Source organism: Primulina tabacum, chromosome 14 (genome assembly GCF_025594145.1).
Source record: "Primulina tabacum isolate GXHZ01 chromosome 14, ASM2559414v2, whole genome shotgun sequence".
Taxonomy (NCBI): Eukaryota; Viridiplantae; Streptophyta; class Magnoliopsida; order Lamiales; family Gesneriaceae; genus Primulina; species Primulina tabacum.
This window is the reverse complement of record NC_134563.1, coordinates 9,645,435-9,664,246: the sequence shown is the minus strand read 5'-3', so window position 1 is coordinate 9,664,246 and position 18,812 is coordinate 9,645,435. Positions and strand designations below refer to the sequence as shown.

Sequence of the window (18,812 nt, the reverse complement as noted above, 5' to 3'; positions counted from 1 at the left end):
AATATAAGATTTAAAAATGATCTTAAATATTTGACACTAAAAATAGCGTCGTTTAAAAATTAACCAAACTCAGTCCAAAATCATATGTAAACATAAACGAGTTAAAATCTTAAATTCATTAACGTATGAAAATATTCATCTTCTCTCAATCTCATAAATCGTAATGCGGAAAACATGTGATCCTCGGGTTGTGTCACCACACCAGGTATGCCTACTCAGAGTTCCCCACCTCAGTCCCCTCATCATTAAGCTTACCTGCATCAAACACGCCTAGTGAGTCTACAGACTCAACACACCTGCACCGTTAATAGCAAATACATATACATAGCACACAACAGTGAAAATTATCATACTCAACATACCTTTCATAAACATTAAAAATGTAACATAAACGTGTCATGTAAAATCATGACGTGTCAAAACAGCTCATCGTTAATCATCATTCATCATTCATCGTTTATCATTTATCGTTCATCGTTCATCATTCATCGTTCATCGTTCATCATTCATTTATCTTTCATCATTTATCATTGGTGTAAGGCCCGAGATTTTATTACTGTAATCTGAGATTAATCTGAAATGATTTATTTATTTATTTAAAGATAATTATAGACGGAACGGATCAGATCGGGAGAGCCGAAAGAAGAAATCACATTAGGTGTGAAGAATATAATCGGCGCATATGCGCGACTGGAATGTGCGCACATGCGCGGAATGTCCAGAAAGATCGGCGTATATGCGCGACGTAAATGGCGCACATGCGCGGATTGGGCAGAATGATTGGCGCATATGCGTGACGTAGATGGCGCATATGCGCGAGAGGCAGAAATGCGGAAGATGCCGGGCAGAACTACCGGGGCATATGCGCGGCTTTGTGCGCGCATATGCGCGCGGCATGCATCATGAAAAATCGCCACATGGTGTCTTGGAATGCAACGTGTATATGTATGCATATATAAAGAACAAACATACTCCTCTCTGAAACAAAAGAAAGAAGGAAGCCGAGGAGAGAATTTTAAGGAATGCTTCAAGTTTCTTTCGAGTGAGAATTTGAGTGTTACACAAAATCCGTCCGTCTGATTTTGAATCCGACTTCGGTACTGTGTTTCTATCGACGCAGGCTACAACTGGACGTAAGTTTCGTTACGTTTAGACATGATTTGAATTTATGATATTGTCATAATTGAATATGAATCAGATATGATGTTTCTGCTACAGTAGACATTGTATAATTGAAGTCAGATTTAAGAATAGACTGTTTATACAATTGTTATGATTTTCGAAAGATATTGATTGGGATTTAATATCAGAGTTGTGTTGTTACTGATCTTAAGTGTACAGATATTGAGATTATGAATTGTACTAATACTGATTATGAATTCTGATATTATATATGTGATGTTGAGATTGACAGGGATATCGAAACTGTATTGTTATGCCGTCGAAACATCAGTTAATTTAGAGTGATCAGATTCCGTAATGATTTCGATGATATCGTTGATATGAAGTAGATTGTACCTTGTTCAGATATGGATCAGATTATATACTGATTTGAGTATTGATCAAAACAGGTTTTGAATCGAATTATATACTGATATTGTATTTATACAATTGTCATTGCCAGACTGGTTATGGACAGATTGGAATACAAGACTTCGTCTTCGTCAGACCGGGAAGACAAAGGTATAATTCATGTGAATTCGGGAGATACGACTCGAATCAGACTTGGTTGGAGTTTCCCTAAATCACATACTAGATTTATTATTTATATTTGATTATGATTATGTCTTGTTTATAGATTTATATTCAAGCATTGAAATATGAGAGTCATTGGCAGACTTGCTAAACTAGATGTTTGGTGGTATCGACGCTTCGGATCAGATTCAATCCGATTGTAGACATTCGATACAGACAGGACCGAAGTCTAGGAATAAGACGTACAGTTACCCCGGTTGGGAGGGTAGGTGACAGACAGTGACGTCTTATTCACATCGGGATCCCTAGAGTTAGAGTCGAGTCAAGATATGAATTGAATTGAGTAGCATGCTTATTTTATTTTGATTTCAGAGATTATGGAATCCATTGTTACTGCATGCTTATTTTGATTTGGTTTCCTAGACTATGAAACCTATCGTTATGAATTTTATGCATGATAATATGCTTTATGATTTATATTGTGTATATGCATGTATACATGTTTTATAATGGGATTTATTCTCACCGGAGTATCCAGCTGTTGTCTTGTTTTGTATGTGTGCATGACAACAGGTGAGACAGGATCGGGGTCAAGAAGATGATGAGAGAAGATGAGTTAGAGTGGTGATTCCGGACTTATTGTAGACTTGGTTTAATACTTGAAATCTAGTAGCTAAACCTTAGACTAGTTTGAACTAGAAGCATGTTGTACAAGATTTGTATTATTATACTGGTTTATATAATAGATTGATTCCATTACCTTCCGCATTTTAAAGAAAAAAAAAAATTGTAGACCCTGTTTATCTTAATTGATAATTAAATCCCAAAGATGATTAAGATGAGGATTAGCGTCCGGGTCCCCACAATTGGTGAATTCAGTTCATTAGAGGTGACTATCGTACATCATTTACGATGGATCCATCATACATAGAACCGCGGTACCCGGCGGCTGTCGGACATCAGTGACAGGATTACCCATCCACTGTGCCTAGGCCTCATCATCATCATCAGCATTTACATATACGTCTTAAACATTTACATATACTTCCATAGCCACAACTAATTCCCATCATTCAAAACATTACCATTTTCATCACTTATAAAAATCATGAATAAATGCAATTTTTCTTAAATTCAAGCATGCGACGTATATCTTTATAAAATCTTAAAATCGTGATCATGATGCATAAACATTTAAAATATAGTAAATTTGTGCTCAGGGCGCTGCCAGGACCAAAATCTCACCCCGGGTTCAAAATGACCATTTTGCCCCTAGAAACCCAAAAATTACTGTTTTGCCCCTAGACGTCTAAAATTGACCCGAAGCTTACCGAACTCCTTAAAATATCCCAAAACATATTTATAAGCATTCATAGACGTAAACTCGAGCTCATTTTACAAACTAACCGATTCGTTTTAAAACTTGGACCGGGGTCCCAGTTTTAACCCGAATCGGACCGAAACTTAACCAAAACTTTTCCAAATTTTTACCATACCTTAAAAACATCTAAAAGGTCCTAAAAACCTCAAAACCAGACCTTTAGACACTTGAATAAGACCCTGAACAGCTGCTGGAAATTCCAGCAAGCCATCGCCCAACTCTAGCCGTGACCCTAGCATGCTTCTAACTACTTCATGCTTAAACCGACTCGAACCAGACACAAACTAAGCCCTAGACTCGACCCTTAGACAATACTTAAGACCATGGTTAAGCCCTTTTTAACTCAGAACCATCACCTAAGCCCCAAAAAAATCAGAACCGTGACAGCAGCTACAAGAGACTCAAATTGTGCAGCTTTCATGTTTCTGGTTGTACAGCTTTCTTCAGCCAACCAAGCCACAAACCAACTTAATTAGGCTCATGCTAGGACCCTTAGAGAGTGCCTAAATCATAGCCAAGAGCCCCAACCCAGCCCCTAGCCGAAACCATAAGATCAAACACCTACAGCCCTTACATGCATACAAATCTGCGCAGCTGCACTTCTCCGGTCCCCGTTTCTCGTTTGAGCGCGAAATGAAACTTAAAAATCTTTATGTATAACCTTTAAAATTTCGTGAAATAAATTCTATCATGTATGAATTATGCATAAAAATAATTAAACACATAATTTATTAAATAAACATGCATTTAATGCTTTAAAACAAATTAATAAAATACCAAAGAAATTTAATAAATTGCATGCATGTGATTCACATGTACCTTCAAATTTTTCGGGACATTACAATACTGAAACATCTCGCTCATTTTTAAAATTCTACTGGATAAATTTTTTTTTTTATATATAAAGCTTGCATTTTTCGAAATAACATTTAAAATAATAGTAATAATTTGACAGTAATAATAGCGTATTTTAAAAATAACTAAACATCCAAAATCATACGTCACCATAAACATATAAAAATCTTAAAAATCATCAACGTATTAAAATATTCATTTCCTCTCAAATCTCATAAATCATAACGCGGAAAACATGTGGTCCTTGGGTCATGTCACCAAACACCAGGTCTGCCTACTCAGAGTTCGGCACCTCAAGTCTCCTCATTATGAAGCTCACCTGCATCACACACGCCTAGTGAGTCTAAAGACTCAACACACCTGCACCGTTAATAGCAAATACATATACATAGCACACAGCAGTAAAAAATACCATACTCAACATACCTTTCATGAACTTTAAAAATGTAATCTTTCATGAACTTTAAAAGCGTAACGTAAACGTGTCGCGTAAAATCATGACGTGTCAAAACAGCTCATCGTTAATCATCATTCAGTATTCATCGTTTATCATTTATCGTTTATCGTTCATCATTCATCATTCATTTATCGTTCATCATTCATCGTTCATCATTCATCATTGGTGAATTCAGTTCATTAGAGGTGACTATCGTACATCATCATTTACGATGGATCCATCATACATAGAACCGCGGTACTCGGCGGCTGTCGGACATCAGTGACAGGATCACCCATCCACTGTGCCTAGGCCTCATCATCAGCATTTACATATACATCTTAACCATTTACATATACTTCGATAGCCACAACTAATTCTCATCATTCAAAACATTATCATTTTCATCACTTATAAAAAAAAATCTTGAATAAATGCAATTTTTCTTAAATCCAACCAAGCGACGTATATCTTCATAAAATCTTAAAATCGTGATCATGATGTACGAACATTTAAAATATCATAAATTTGTGCTCAGGGCGTTGCCAGGACCAACATCTCACCATGGGTGCAAAATGACCATTTTGCCCCAGGAAACATAAAAATTACCATTTTGTCCCTAGACGTAAAATTTCACGTTTTTGATATTTTCTTAATTCCATTGACTATAACATGTCCCAAATAATTATTTAAGCCTACATGAATTTTCCCATATTTTTATTTGGCTTAAATCGATGAATTTTAAATTGATCTTTAAACATAACATATTGACACGCTTTAATCTCGAATTAAACCAAACCTTAGCATGAAATTCCCAAATTAAAAAACTTAGATTTCTAATAATTATTTGAGCTTAAATATTAATTTTCATAATTTTATTAAGCTTAAATCTAAGTGTTTCAATTAATTCTTTAATTAATATTTCGTGCGGCGACTAAATCCCAGATAAATCCAAAACTCATTATTTTGATCCGAATCTTACCAAACTCCTTAAAATGTCCCAAAAAATTTTTAAAATCGTTCCTAGATGTAAATTCGAGCACATTTCATAACTTAACTAAATTATTTTAAAACTTGGACCGGAATCCCGATTTTAACCCGAATCGACTCGAAACTTAACCGAATTTTTCTCAACTTTTTACCACACCTAAACACTTAAAAGGTGCTAAAACCTCAAAATTAGACCAACCAGCCCTTCGAACAACCCTCACCAGCCGCTGGACAAAAATCAGCTATTCTCATTTCAATCCCTCTATGTACCAACCGAACTCCACCAGCGTTAGGCTCGCACCAGGTCTTACCAGCCACAAGCCCGACCATCTAGGACCTAGACCTGCCCTTAAGGTACCTACCAGAACTAAGCCAACGGCCCCATGCACTTTACTAACCGCTAGGAACCGAGAATCCACAACAAGACACTACCGAAGCCAAATCGTCTCTACCTAACTCGATTGCTCATTCTGTTGTTTCCAGCATGGTTCGAGCCATTCCAGACCCTGACTCAGACCCACCAGGGTCTGGTCCAGGGCTGGAGGAGGCCCTCGCTCAGCTGGTGTAGCAGGAACAATGGATCGAACCTTCCACAAGCCTCTCACTCGATCGACACTCGTCTATTCCACCAAAACCCAACCAGCTGCGCACACCATCACTTAAACCTTACCAACCACGATCTGAACATCCCCTTAGCATCATAATACAGCAGCCCCTTGCACCCAAAAACAGAAAACGTGACTGATAAATCAAAATATGCATGAATTTTACCCAAAACCGAAGAACCTCTATGCTATGCTTTGGATCGAAAAATCCTCAAACTAATGAACATATAACAGCATATATATAGCGAGTAAGATGCAGAAACAAAAGTACGTGGCGTGCCTTAGATGAAATGGCGCGAGAAGATCGAAGACGAGTGCCGGAATGATTTATTTTTCAAGAACAAAGAATGAACGAGGAAACCTTCAGCTTTATGAGATGGGAAATGGATGGAACCTAGAGAATAATGAGAAATGAAGATGGTGTCGGTTGTGAGGGGAGAGAGAAGATGATGCCTTCACGTGGAGGGGCTGCATAAATAAATGGGTGGTTGGCCACTTAGTATTAATTAGGTTTAAGTTTAGTTTTTAAGCATAGGTTTAGATCAATTAAAATGTGCACTAACGAGCCTAATTTAAAATAAGACCCATTAAATCTAAAATCAATCCTAAAAAAAATTAAAATCTTGCGGTTAAAAATACCCAATAAATCTCAATTCTTGAAAAATACCTTTAAAACATCTTAAATTAATATTTAAAAACAAATCATGTAATTAAAATAATTTTCCTGAAAATTCTCTGATCTCCGATACGCGTTTGAGCGCGAAATGAAACTTAAAAATTCTAATGCATGAACTTATAAAATGTATGGAATAAATCATGAATGATGCATAAAAATAATTAAACAAAAATTAATAAAATAAACATGCATTTTATGCTTTAAAAGAATTTAATAAAATACCAAAGAAATTTAATAATTTGTATGCATGTGGTTCATGTGGACTTTTCGATTTTCGGGGCGTTACAATAACGATGAATGATGAACGATAAATGAATGATGAATGATGAACGATGAACGATAAATGATAAACGATGAATGATGATTAACGATGAGCTGTTTTGACACGTCATGATTTTACACGACACGTTTACGTTACGCTTTTAAAGTTCATGAAAGATTACATTTTTAAAGTTCATGAAAGCTATGTTGAGTATGGTATTTTTCACTGCTGTGTGCTGTAAGAACCGAATTTTTCCATCTTATAATTAAATAATTGTAAGGAAATTTGTTTAGCATAAGACTTTATTAATAAATAGGATATGATTATGGGAAAATTAATTGTTGGAAATCTTGATTACCAAGTCAAAAATACCTACAATAAGACTAGCATATTCTCGAAAATATGCAAAGGGATATACTATATTGGGTAGAGACCATCCAAGACTAGAGGAATCAAGGCATGGACCTAGCAATTTTCGAAATTATCACATATAAGAATAAACTATAAGGAAATTGGAAACAAATCCCATAAATTAGCCATCATATTTTTCGAGAATGACAAGGAAATTTGGAGCCAATATTAGGGAATTTGATATGATTTTTGGTATGATTTTAGTGCCAAATTTAGCTCCACCCTCCTCCCCTATAAACAGTGCATCAACCCTAGTCATTCCCCACACCTAATTTTCGAAAGTCCTTGCTACAAATTTTCGAGAATTTCAGCAACTCTCCCTAGCGAAACTCTGCCCAAATATTGTCCCGAGGTTAGCCTAAAAGTCGAGCCGAAGCGCTGTCCGAGCCAGCACAAGAAGAAACCTAAATCCCGAAGCCAAGCATCTTCGTTTTCTAGCATTCAAACACTGTAAGTGGGCTGTTTTAAATTTTGTTTTATGCACATGAAAATTTCGGTTTTGTGGTTTAAAAATACGGTCGAGTACCGTTGTTTCGTCTATACGTTTTTACGAACTTTTGGTACGTTTATGTTTGACACTGTGAGAATTCCCTGAAAATGGGTGGAATTCCAACATATGGCCCTTAACAGTGGGATAGAACTGTTTTATGGCCTCACCCCCTTAGAGGATCAAAACTTAGGGACTGACATCAGTAAACCGTTAAAGGTGAAAAATCGCATTGTTATTATGTTATGAAATTTACGTTACGATTATAAAAAGCATGATGTACGTTTATGATATGTTTTGAAAATGTTATTAAATTGGTTTTGTTGTGTTCAAAGTCCCCCATTTACTGAGTATTCCCAAAATACTCACCCCCCTTACAACCCTTCCCAAATAAGTCCGAAGAACAGGTTGAGGAAGAGGAGTCCGAACAGTTCTGGGGATGGTGATTCACGAGACCAGTAGTAGTTATGTTCCAATTTATGATTTAATAATTGTAAGACGCTTCCGCATTATTTACTATTTCGTTGGATTTCGTTATTGTAAAGACAATGTTTATTTCGTGGAAATTATGATATATAAACTGGTTCGATTTATACTGTGCTACGAAAGGCTTGTTGTTTCGATTGTGTGATTGTTAAACAACGCCGGTGTCAATCCCGAGTTTCGGGACGTGACATTTAAGTGGTATCAGAGCCGCCAGGTTCATAATCCGAGTTGGAAAAAAATCGATTTTCAAAAAAAAAAAATCGGGAATTCCGGCCAAACAATCCCTTAGCGCGATCAGCAGCATTTTTCGCCGATTTCGGCCGCTTCTGTAGTATTTCTTTGATCGGAGACCAGATCTAGGACTGCCTAGACGAGACGAACAAAAGCCCTCAAACAATTTCAGATTTCGTGCTCGGGTGCAACCGGAATTTCGGATCTACGGATTTGGCGTACGAACCCTAACGCCGAATCTTATTTCGTCCAATTACCCTATCAATCCTACTCCGATTTTCAATTCCTTTTACCCAAACATTATACTATCCATGGGTAACGTTTCCCAACAATCAATTTTGAGATCGGATCAACTAATCGAAAACGCCCAATTTCAAGTGAGTTAACCGAGTTTGAGCGAGTTCCGGCCAATTAGGTATTTTTCCGACCGATTCTGGCCGTGCCACCACCGGTTCTGTGATGCTGACCTCTTCGCCGACGCACGCCTTTCCTCCGACCATACTCCGGCGAGTCAACCCGGCGAGTCAACTCGGCCGAGTCAACGAGTCAACCCGCCAGCATGTGTCCTTCGATTTTTCGTAGGAAACTCCGAATTCGGTTCCGTCAACTGATCTAAAATCCTCTCGACATACTCTTCGAATCCATATTGCCTATCTCAAAACTTTTCATTTTTCGAAATTTTAAAAAAATTTTAATTTTCAGTATCTTACTTTATCCTGATATTTTATTCTGTCTTAGTGATTTTGTTCTAGGAGTTTTATTTTACCTTTCTTTTTCCGTTGTTGCTATTTTATTCAGTACGACTTTTATTTCCTTTAGATTGGTCATGTTCTTTCTTTTAGAAATAAATAAAAATTTGTTCTATTTGGTTCATTGATTTCAATTTATTTCAGCACAACCTATTGTATGAACTTTACTCGTACAACAAATTCTTAGAACTTGCAATCTGTAGGAAATGGACGGCAGACCCCCAAGACAGAACCGCAACCCGCGTTATGCTAATATCAATCGTGAAGGCGGACAGGAGAACGAGCCAGGAAATGGACCCCCGCCGGCAGTCAACTTAAGCCAAACTGATCTTATGGCCATAGCCACTATTGTGGCGACAACACTGCAAGGGTTGGGAAACCCGAATGCCAATCAGCCACCACCACCTCCACCACCAAATGGAATCAAGTTCCACTATGAGTCACTCCGCAAGAATAGGTGTCCAACCTTCAGTGGAGCCGCTGACCCTGAAGTTAGCCAGAGTTGGCTGAAAGGTGTAGAGACTCAACATCGCCTATTGGAAGTTTCCGAGGCACTGAAAGTGGACGTGACTGTGCCGTTCCTGGAAGATAAAGCAGGAAAATGGTGGGTAGCAATCTCGCCAGCCATGACAGCTGCAGGACCAATGACTTGGCAGCGATTTCGAGAAGCCTTTCTGAAACAGTATTATCCAGCCGAGGTCAGACTACAGAAACTGGGTGAGTTTGAAAACTTCACTCAAACTCCCGACATGTCAGTTGTAGAATACACCTCCCAGTTCAACGCCTTAGGATCTTATGCTCCGGCAATCATGGCGGACGAAGTTCTGAAATTACACCGCTTCAAAAAGGGTTTGAACAGCAGAATACAGTCGGCTTTGGCAGTCTACCAACTTGCGAACTTCTCAGACCTGATGGGCGCAGCTATCCGAGCTGAAGCTGATATCCAGCGCAGAGAGAAGGAGATTAGGAACAAAAGGCCTATGAATGATCAGTCCTCTCATGGCAGTCATTAGTTCAAGAAACCGAACCACTCCGGCGAACCACCTAAGGGGCCTTCCCCCGCCACCAACTACCAAGCCATTAAGCCTTGCCCAACTTGCCACTTACGACACCTGGGAGAATGTCGTAGAGCCAGCGGTGTCTGCTTTGGATGCGGAAAACCAGGACACCATATGGCAGATTGTCCAGCCGCCAGCAACAAAACAACTGGACCAGGTAAAAGAGACGGGTCGAGCTCAGGGGCGAATGCCAATAAACCACGGGAGAACAAACCAAATGCCAGGGTGTTTGCCATAACGCAGGAGGAGGCAGATGATGCAAGCGATGTTGTGACAGGTACCATATTTTTTCAGTAAGTGCCTGCTTATGTGTTATTTGACTGTGGCGCTACACATTCTTGTATATCTAAGAGATTTGATAAGAAGTTAGGACGTAAGCCCGATAAGCTAACCGAACCTTTCCAACTAGCCACGCCTACTCGTAGAGCCATTGAAACTGACGAAATTTACAGAGATTGAAAAATCAGTATTGGTAATTAGACTTTTAGAGCCGACCTGATACAGTTGATCATGGTCGATTTCGATATCATCTTAGAAATGGATTGGGTAGCAAGAAACAATGCGGTAGTAGATTGTAAGGGAATGGAATATCCCTACCTATTTTGAGACCAGGCCAACTCCAGTTTCGAGGACGAAACTTCTCATAAGGAGGGAGGGATGTAAGAACCGGATTTTTCCATCTTGTAATTAAATAATTGTAAGGAAATTTGTTTAGCATAAGACTTTATTAATAAATAGGATATGATTATGAGGAAATTAATTGTTGAAATCTTGATTACCAAGTCAAAAATACCTACAATAAGGCTAGCATATTCTCGAAAATATGCAAAGGGATATACTATATTGGGCAGAGACAATCCAAGACTAGAGGAATCAAAGCATGGACCTAGCAATTTTCGAAATTATCACATACAAGAATAAACTATAAGGAAATTGGAAACAAATCTCATAAATTAGCCTTCATATTTTTTGAGAATGGCAAGGAAATTTGGAGCCAATATTAGGGGATTTGATATGATTTTTGGTATGATTTTAGTGCCAAATTTAGATCCACCCTCCTACACTATAAATAGTGCATCAACCCTAGTCATTCCCCACACCTAATTTTCGAAAGTCCTTGCTGCAAATTTTCGAGAATTTCAGCAACTCTCCCTAGCGAAACTCTGCCCAAATATTGTCCCGAGGTTAGCCTAAAAGTCGAGCCGAAGCGCTGTCCGAGCCAGCACAAGAAGCAACCTAAATCCCGAAGCCAAGCATCTTCGTTTTCTAGCATTCAAACACTGTAAGTGGGCTATTTTAAATTTTGTTTTATGCACATGAAAATTTCGTTTTGTGGTTTAAAAATACGGTCGAGTACCGTTGTTTCGTCTTTACGTTTTTACGAACTTTTGGTACGTTTATGTTTGACACCATGAGAATTCCCTGAAAATGGATGGAATTCCAACATATGGCCCTTAACAGTGGGATAGAACTGTTTTATGGCCTCGCCCCCTTAGAGGATCAAAACTTAGGGACTGACGTCAGTAAACCGTTAAAGGTGAAAAATCGCAGTGTTATTATGTTACGAAATTTACGTTACTGATTATGAAAATCATGATGTACGTTTATGATATGTTTTGAAAATGTTATTAAATTGGTTATGTTGTATTCAAAGTCCCCTATTTACTGAGTATTCCCAAAATATTCACCCCCTTACAACCCTTCCCAGATAAGTCCGAAGAACAGGTTGAGGAAGAGGAGTCCGAACAGTTCTGGGGATGATCTTAAATATTTGACACTAAAAATAGCGTCGATAAAAAATTAACCAAACTCATCCAAAATCATATGTAAACATAAACGAGTTAAAATCTTAAATTCATTAACGTATGAAAATATACATCTTCTCTCAATCTCATAAATCGTAATGCAGAAAACATGTGGTCCTCGGGTTGTGTCACCACACAAGGTATGCCTACTCAGAGTTCCCTACCTCAGTCCCCTCATCATTAAGCTTACCTGCATCAAACACGCCTAGTGAGTCTACAGGCTCAACACACCTGCACCGTTAATAGCAAATACATATACATAGCACACAACAGTGAAAATTATCATACTCAACATACCTTTCATAAACATTAAAAATGTAACATAAACGTGTCATGTAAAATCATGACGTGTCAAAACAGCTCATCGTTAATCATCATTCATCATTCATCGTTTATCATTTATCGTTCATCGTTCATCGTTCATCGTTCATCATTCATCATTCATTTATCTTTCATCACTTATCATTGGTGAATTCAGTTCATTAGAGGTGACTATCGTACATCATTTACGATGGATCCATCATACATAAAACCGCGGTACCCGGCGGCTGTCGGACATCAGTGACAGGATTACCCATCCACTGTGCCTAGGCCTCATCATCATCATCAGCATTTACATATACGTCTTAAACATTTACATATACTTCCATAGCCACAACTAATTCCCATCATTCAAAATATTACCATTTTCATCACTTATAAAAATCATGAATAAATGCAATTTTTCTTAAATTCAAGCATGCGACGTATATCTTTATAAAATCTTAAAATCGTGATCATGATGCATAAACATTTAAAATATAGTAAATTTGTGCTCAGGGCGCTGCCAGGACCAAAATCTCACCCCGGGTTCAAAATGACCATTTTGCCCCTGGAAACCCAAAAATTACCGTTTTGCCCCTAGACGTCTAAAATTGACCCGAAGCTTACCGCACTCCTTAAAATATCCCAAAACATATTTATAAGCATTCATAGACGTAAACTCGTGCTCATTTTACAAACTAACCGATTCGTTTTAAAACTTGGACCGGGGTCCCGGTTTTAACCCGAATCGGACCGAAACTTAACCAAAACATTCCCAAATTTTTACCATACCTTAAAAACATCTAAAAGGTCCTAAAAACCTCAAAACCAGACCTTTAGACACTCGAATAAGACCCTGAACAGCTGCTGGAAATTCCAGCAAGCCATCGCCCAACTCTAGCCGTGACCCTAGCATGCTTCTAACTACTTCATGCTTAAACCGACTCGAACCAGACCCAAACTAAGCCCTAGACTCGACCCTTAGACAATACTTAAGACCATGGTTAAGCCCTTTTTAACTCAGAACCATCACCTAAGCCCCAAAAAAATCAGAACCGTGACAGCAGCTACAAGAGACTCAAATTGTGCAGCTTTCATGTTTCTGGTTGTACAGCTTTCTTCAGCCAACCAAGCCACAAACCACCTTAATTAGGCTCATGCTAGGACCCTTAGAGAGTGCCTAAATCATAGCCAAGAGCCCCAACCCAGCCCCTAGCCGAAACCATAAGATCAAACACCTACAGCCCTTACATGCATACAAATCTGCGCAGCTGCACTTCTTCTCGTTCCAGCATACTTCCTGGCCAACAAGACCCTTAACCACCATAACTATACTCATCCTAGGACCATTAGAGACTGCCTAAACCATGGCCAAGAGCCCTGGACTAGCCATACACGGAACGAGATCCAACACCTACAGCTCCTACACCAACCTTGCCACAAACGTCGACCTACAACCATAACTCCGATCTTTAACCCCCTAGGCTTGATCCGTTCATGATACCAGCAAGGTGTCCCCCTTTTTTTAAGTCCTATCAGCCCTCTAACACCGAAAACCAGCAGCCCCTTGCAACTTACCAGAAAAAACGTGAGTGGTGATCACAAGATGCAAGAATAAACAAGAAAACCGAAAATCTTTCCTGCACTAGGTTGGATCGAAATTTTAATTCTAAGAACACAATCATCAGCATGTATATGACGTAAATGATGCAGAAATAAGGGTACGAGGCGTGCCTTAGATGAAATGGCGCGAGAAGATCGAAGACGAGTGCCGGAATGATTTATTTTTCACGAACAAAGAATGACCGAGGAAACCTTCAGCTTTATGAGATGGGAAATGGATGGAACCGAGAGAATAATGAGAAATGAAGAGGGTGTCGGTTGTGAGGGGAGAGATAAGATGATGCCTTCACGTGGAGGGGCTGCATAAATAAATGGGTGGGTGGCCACTTAGTATTAATTAGGTTTAAGTTTAGTTTTAAGTATAGTTTAGATTAATTAAAATGTGCACTAATGAGCATAATTTAAAATAAGACCCATTAAATCCAAATACTGTCCTGAAAAATATTTCGTGCTGGAAAGATTTTGAAAATATTAACCGAACCCTCAAAAAGTCTTTCGATTCAATAAAATTTGCGTACCGGATAAAAATAAAATCTTGCGGTAAAAATACACAATAAAATCCTATTTTTGAAAAATACACTTAAAAACATCTTATATTATATAATAAAAATTAATCATGTAATAAAAATTATTTTCCTGAAAATTCTCCGGTCCCCGTTCCTCGTTTGAGCGCGAAATGAAACTTAAAAATCTTTATGTATAACCTTTAAAATTTCGTGAAATAAATTCTATCATGTATGAATTATGCATAAAAATAATTAAACACATAATTTATTAAATAAACATGCATTTAATGCTTTAAAACAAACTAATAAAATACCAAAGAAATTTAATAAATTGCATGTGATTCACGTGGACCTTCAAATTTTTCGGGACATTACAATACTGAAACATCTCGCTCATTTTTAAAATTCTACTAGATAAAATTTTTTTTATATATAAAGCTTGCATTTTTCGAAATAACATTTAAAATAATAGTAATAATTTGACAGTAATAATAGCGTATTTTAAAAATAACTAAACATCCAAAATCATACGTCACCATAAACATATAAAAATCACTAACGTATTAAAATATTCATTTCCTCTCAAATCTCATAAATCATAATGCTGGAAAACATGTGGTCCTTGGGTCATGTCACCAAACACCAGGTCTGCCTACTCAGAGTTCGGCACCTCAAGTCTCCTCATTATGAAGCTCACCTGCATCACACACGCCTAGTGAGTCTAAAGACTCAACACACCTGCACCGTTAATAGCAAATACATATACATAGCACACAGCAGTGAAAAATACCATATTCAACATACCTTTCATGAACTTTAAAAATGTAATCTTTCATGAACTTTAAAAGCGTAACGTAAACGTGTCGTGTAAAATCATGACGTGTCAAAACAGCTCATCGTTAATCATCATTCAGTATTCATCGTTTATCATTTATCGTTCATCGTTCATCATTCATTTATCGTTCATCATTCATCGTTCATCATTCATCATTGGTGAATTCCGTTCATTAGAGGTGACTATCGTACATCATCATTTACGATGGATCCATCATACATAGAACCGCGGTACCCGGCGGCTGTCGGACATCAGTGACAGGTTCACCCATCCACTTTGCCTAGGCCTCATCATCAGCATTTACATATACATCTTAACCATTTACATATACTTCGATAGCCACAACTAATTCCCATCATTCAAAACATTATCATTTTCATCACTTATAAAAAAAATCTTGAATAAATGCAATTTTTCTTAAATCCAAGCATGCGACGTATATCTTCATAAAATCTTAAAATCGTGATCATGATGCATGAACATTTAAAATATCATAAATTTGTGCTCAGGGCGCTGCCAGGACCAACATCTCACCCTGGGTGCAAAATGCCCCAGAAAACATAAAAATTACCATTTTGTCCCTAAACGTAAAATTTCACGTTTTTGACATTTTCTTAATTCCATTGACTATAACATGTCCCAAATAATTATTTAAGCCTACAAGAATTTTCCCATATTTTTATTTGGCTTAAATCGATGAATTTTAAATTAATGTTTAAACATAACATATTGACGCGCTTTAATCTCGAAATAAACCAAACCTTAGCATAAAATTTCCAAATTAAAAAACTTAGATTTCTAATAATTATTTGAGCTTAAATATTATTTTTCGTAATTTTATTAAGCTTAAATCTAAGTGTTTCAATTAATTCTTTAATTAATATTTCGTGCGGCGACTAAATCCCAGATAAATCCAAAACTCATTATTTTTATCCGAATCTTACCAAACTCCTTAAAATATCCCAAAACATTTTTAAAATCGTTCCTAGATGTAAATTCGAGCACATTTCATAACTTAACTAAATTATTTTAAAACTTAAACCGGAGTCACGATTTTAACCCGAATCGACTCGAAACTTAACCGAATTTTTCTCAACTTTTTACCACACCTAATAAACACTTAAAAGGTGCTAAAACCTCAAAATTAGACAAACCAGCCCTTCGAACAACCCTCACCAGCCGCTGGACAAAAATCAGCTATTCTCATTTCAATCCCTCTATGTACCAACCGAATTCCACCAGCGTTAGGCTCGCACCAGCTCTTACCAGCCACAAGCCTGACCATCTAGGACCTAGACCTGCCCTTAAGGTACCTACCAGAACTAAGCCAACGGCCCCATGCACTTTACTAACCGCTAGGAACCGAGAATCCACAACAAGACACTACCGAAGCCAAATCGTCTCTACCTAACTCGATTGCTCATTCTGTTGTTTCCAGCATGGTTCGAGCCATTCCACACCCTGACTCAGACCCACCAGGGTCTGGTCCAGGGCTGGAGGAGGCCCTCGCTCAGCTGGTGTAGCAGGAACAATGGATCGAACCTTCCACAAGCCTCTCACTCGATCGACACTCGTCTATTCCAACAAAACCCAACCAGCTGCGCACACCATCACTTAAACCTTACCAACCACGATCTGAACATCCCCTTACCATCATAATACAGCAGCCCCTTGCACCCAAAAACAGAAAACGTGACTGATAAATCAAAATATGCATGAATTTTACCCAAAACCGAAGAACCTCTATGCTATGCTTTGGATCGAAAAATCCTCAAACTAATGAACATATAACAGCATATATATATAGCGAGTAAGATGCAGAAACAAAAGTACGTGGCGTGCCTTAGATGAAATGGCGCGAGAAGATCGAAGACGAGTGCCGGAATGATTTATTTTTCAAGAACAAAGAATGAACGAGGAAACCTTCAGCTTTATGAGATGGGAAATGGATGGAACCTAGAGAATAATGAGAAATGAAGATGGTGTCGGTTGTGAGGGGAGAGATAAGATGATGCCTTCACGTGGAGGGGCTGCATAAATAAATGGGTGGTTGGCCACTTAGTATTAATTAGGTTTAAGTTTAGTTTTTAAGCAGCCTAATTTAAAATAAGACCCATTAAATCCAAATACAATCCTGAAAAAAATTAAAATCTTGCGGTTAAAAATACCCAATAAATCTGAATTCTTGAAAAATACCTTTAAAACATCTTAAATTAATATTTAAAAACAAATCATGTAATTAAAATAATTTTCCTGAAAATTTTCTGATCTCCGATACGCGTTTGAGCGCGAAATGAAACTTAAAAATTCTAATGCATGAACTTATAAAATGTATGGAATAAATCGTGAATGATGCATAAAAATAATTAAACAAAAATTAATAAAATAAACATGCATTTTATGCTTTAAAAGAATTTAATAAAATACCAAAGAAATTTAATAATTTGTATGCATGTGGTTCATATGGACTTTTCGATTTTCGGAGCTTTACAATAACGATGAATGATGAACGATAAATGACTGATGAATGATGAACGATGAATGATAAATGATGAACGATGAATGATGATTAACGATGAGCTGTTTTGACACGTCATGATTTTACACGACACGTTTACGTTACGCTTTTAAAGTTCATGAAAGATTACATTTTTAAAGTTCATGAAAGGTACGTTGAGTATAGTATTTTTCACTGCTGTGTGCTGTAAGAACCGGATTTTTTCATCTTGTAATTAAATAATTGTAAGGAAATTTGTTTAGCATAAGACTTTATTAATAAATAGGATATGATTATGGGAAAATTAATTGTTGGAAATCTTGATTACCAAGTCAAAAATACCTACAATAAGACTAGCATATTCTCGAAAATATGCAAAGGGATATACTATATTGGGTAGAGACCATCCAAGACTAGAGGAATCAAGGCATGGACCTAGCAATTTTCGAAATTATCACATACAAGAATAAACTATAAGGAAATTGGAAACAAATCCCATAAATTAGCCATCATATTTTTGGAGAATGGCAAGGAAATTTGGAGCCAATATTAGGGGATTTGATATGATTTTTGGTATGATTTTAGTGCCAAATTTAGCTCCACCCTCCTCCCCTATAAATAGTGCATCAACCCTAGTCATTCCCCACACCTAATTTTCGAAAGTCCTTGCTACAAATTTTCGAGAATTTCAGCAACTCTCCTTAGCGAAACTCTGCCCAAATATTGTCCCGAGGTTAGCCTAAAAGTCGAGCCGAAGTGCTGTCCGAGCCAGCACAAGAAGAAACCTAAATCCCGAAGCCAAGCATCTTCGTTTTCTAGCATTCAAACACTGTAAGTGGGCTGTTTTAAATTTTGTTTTATGCACATGAAAATTCGGTTTTGTGGTTTAAAAATACGGTCGAGTACCGTTGTTTCGTCTAT

At 37.5% G+C, this 18,812-nt stretch overlaps 2 long non-coding RNA genes across 2 annotated transcripts; both read right to left on the bottom strand.

The window, feature by feature from the left end:
- Positions 1 to 43: 43 nt before the first annotated feature.
- Positions 44 to 17,406, bottom strand: LOC142525201 (uncharacterized). Its single transcript, XR_012815042.1, has 5 exons — positions 17,237 to 17,406; positions 15,120 to 15,256; positions 14,165 to 14,352; positions 12,200 to 12,317; positions 44 to 255 (listed from the first exon to the last, which is right to left on the bottom strand). It is a non-coding gene; the product is annotated as an uncharacterized LOC142525201 (long non-coding RNA).
- Positions 4,038 to 6,402, bottom strand: LOC142525200 (uncharacterized). Its single transcript, XR_012815041.1, has 2 exons — positions 6,243 to 6,402; positions 4,038 to 4,250 (listed from the first exon to the last, which is right to left on the bottom strand). It is a non-coding gene; the product is annotated as an uncharacterized LOC142525200 (long non-coding RNA).
- Positions 17,407 to 18,812: the final 1,406 nt, after the last annotated feature.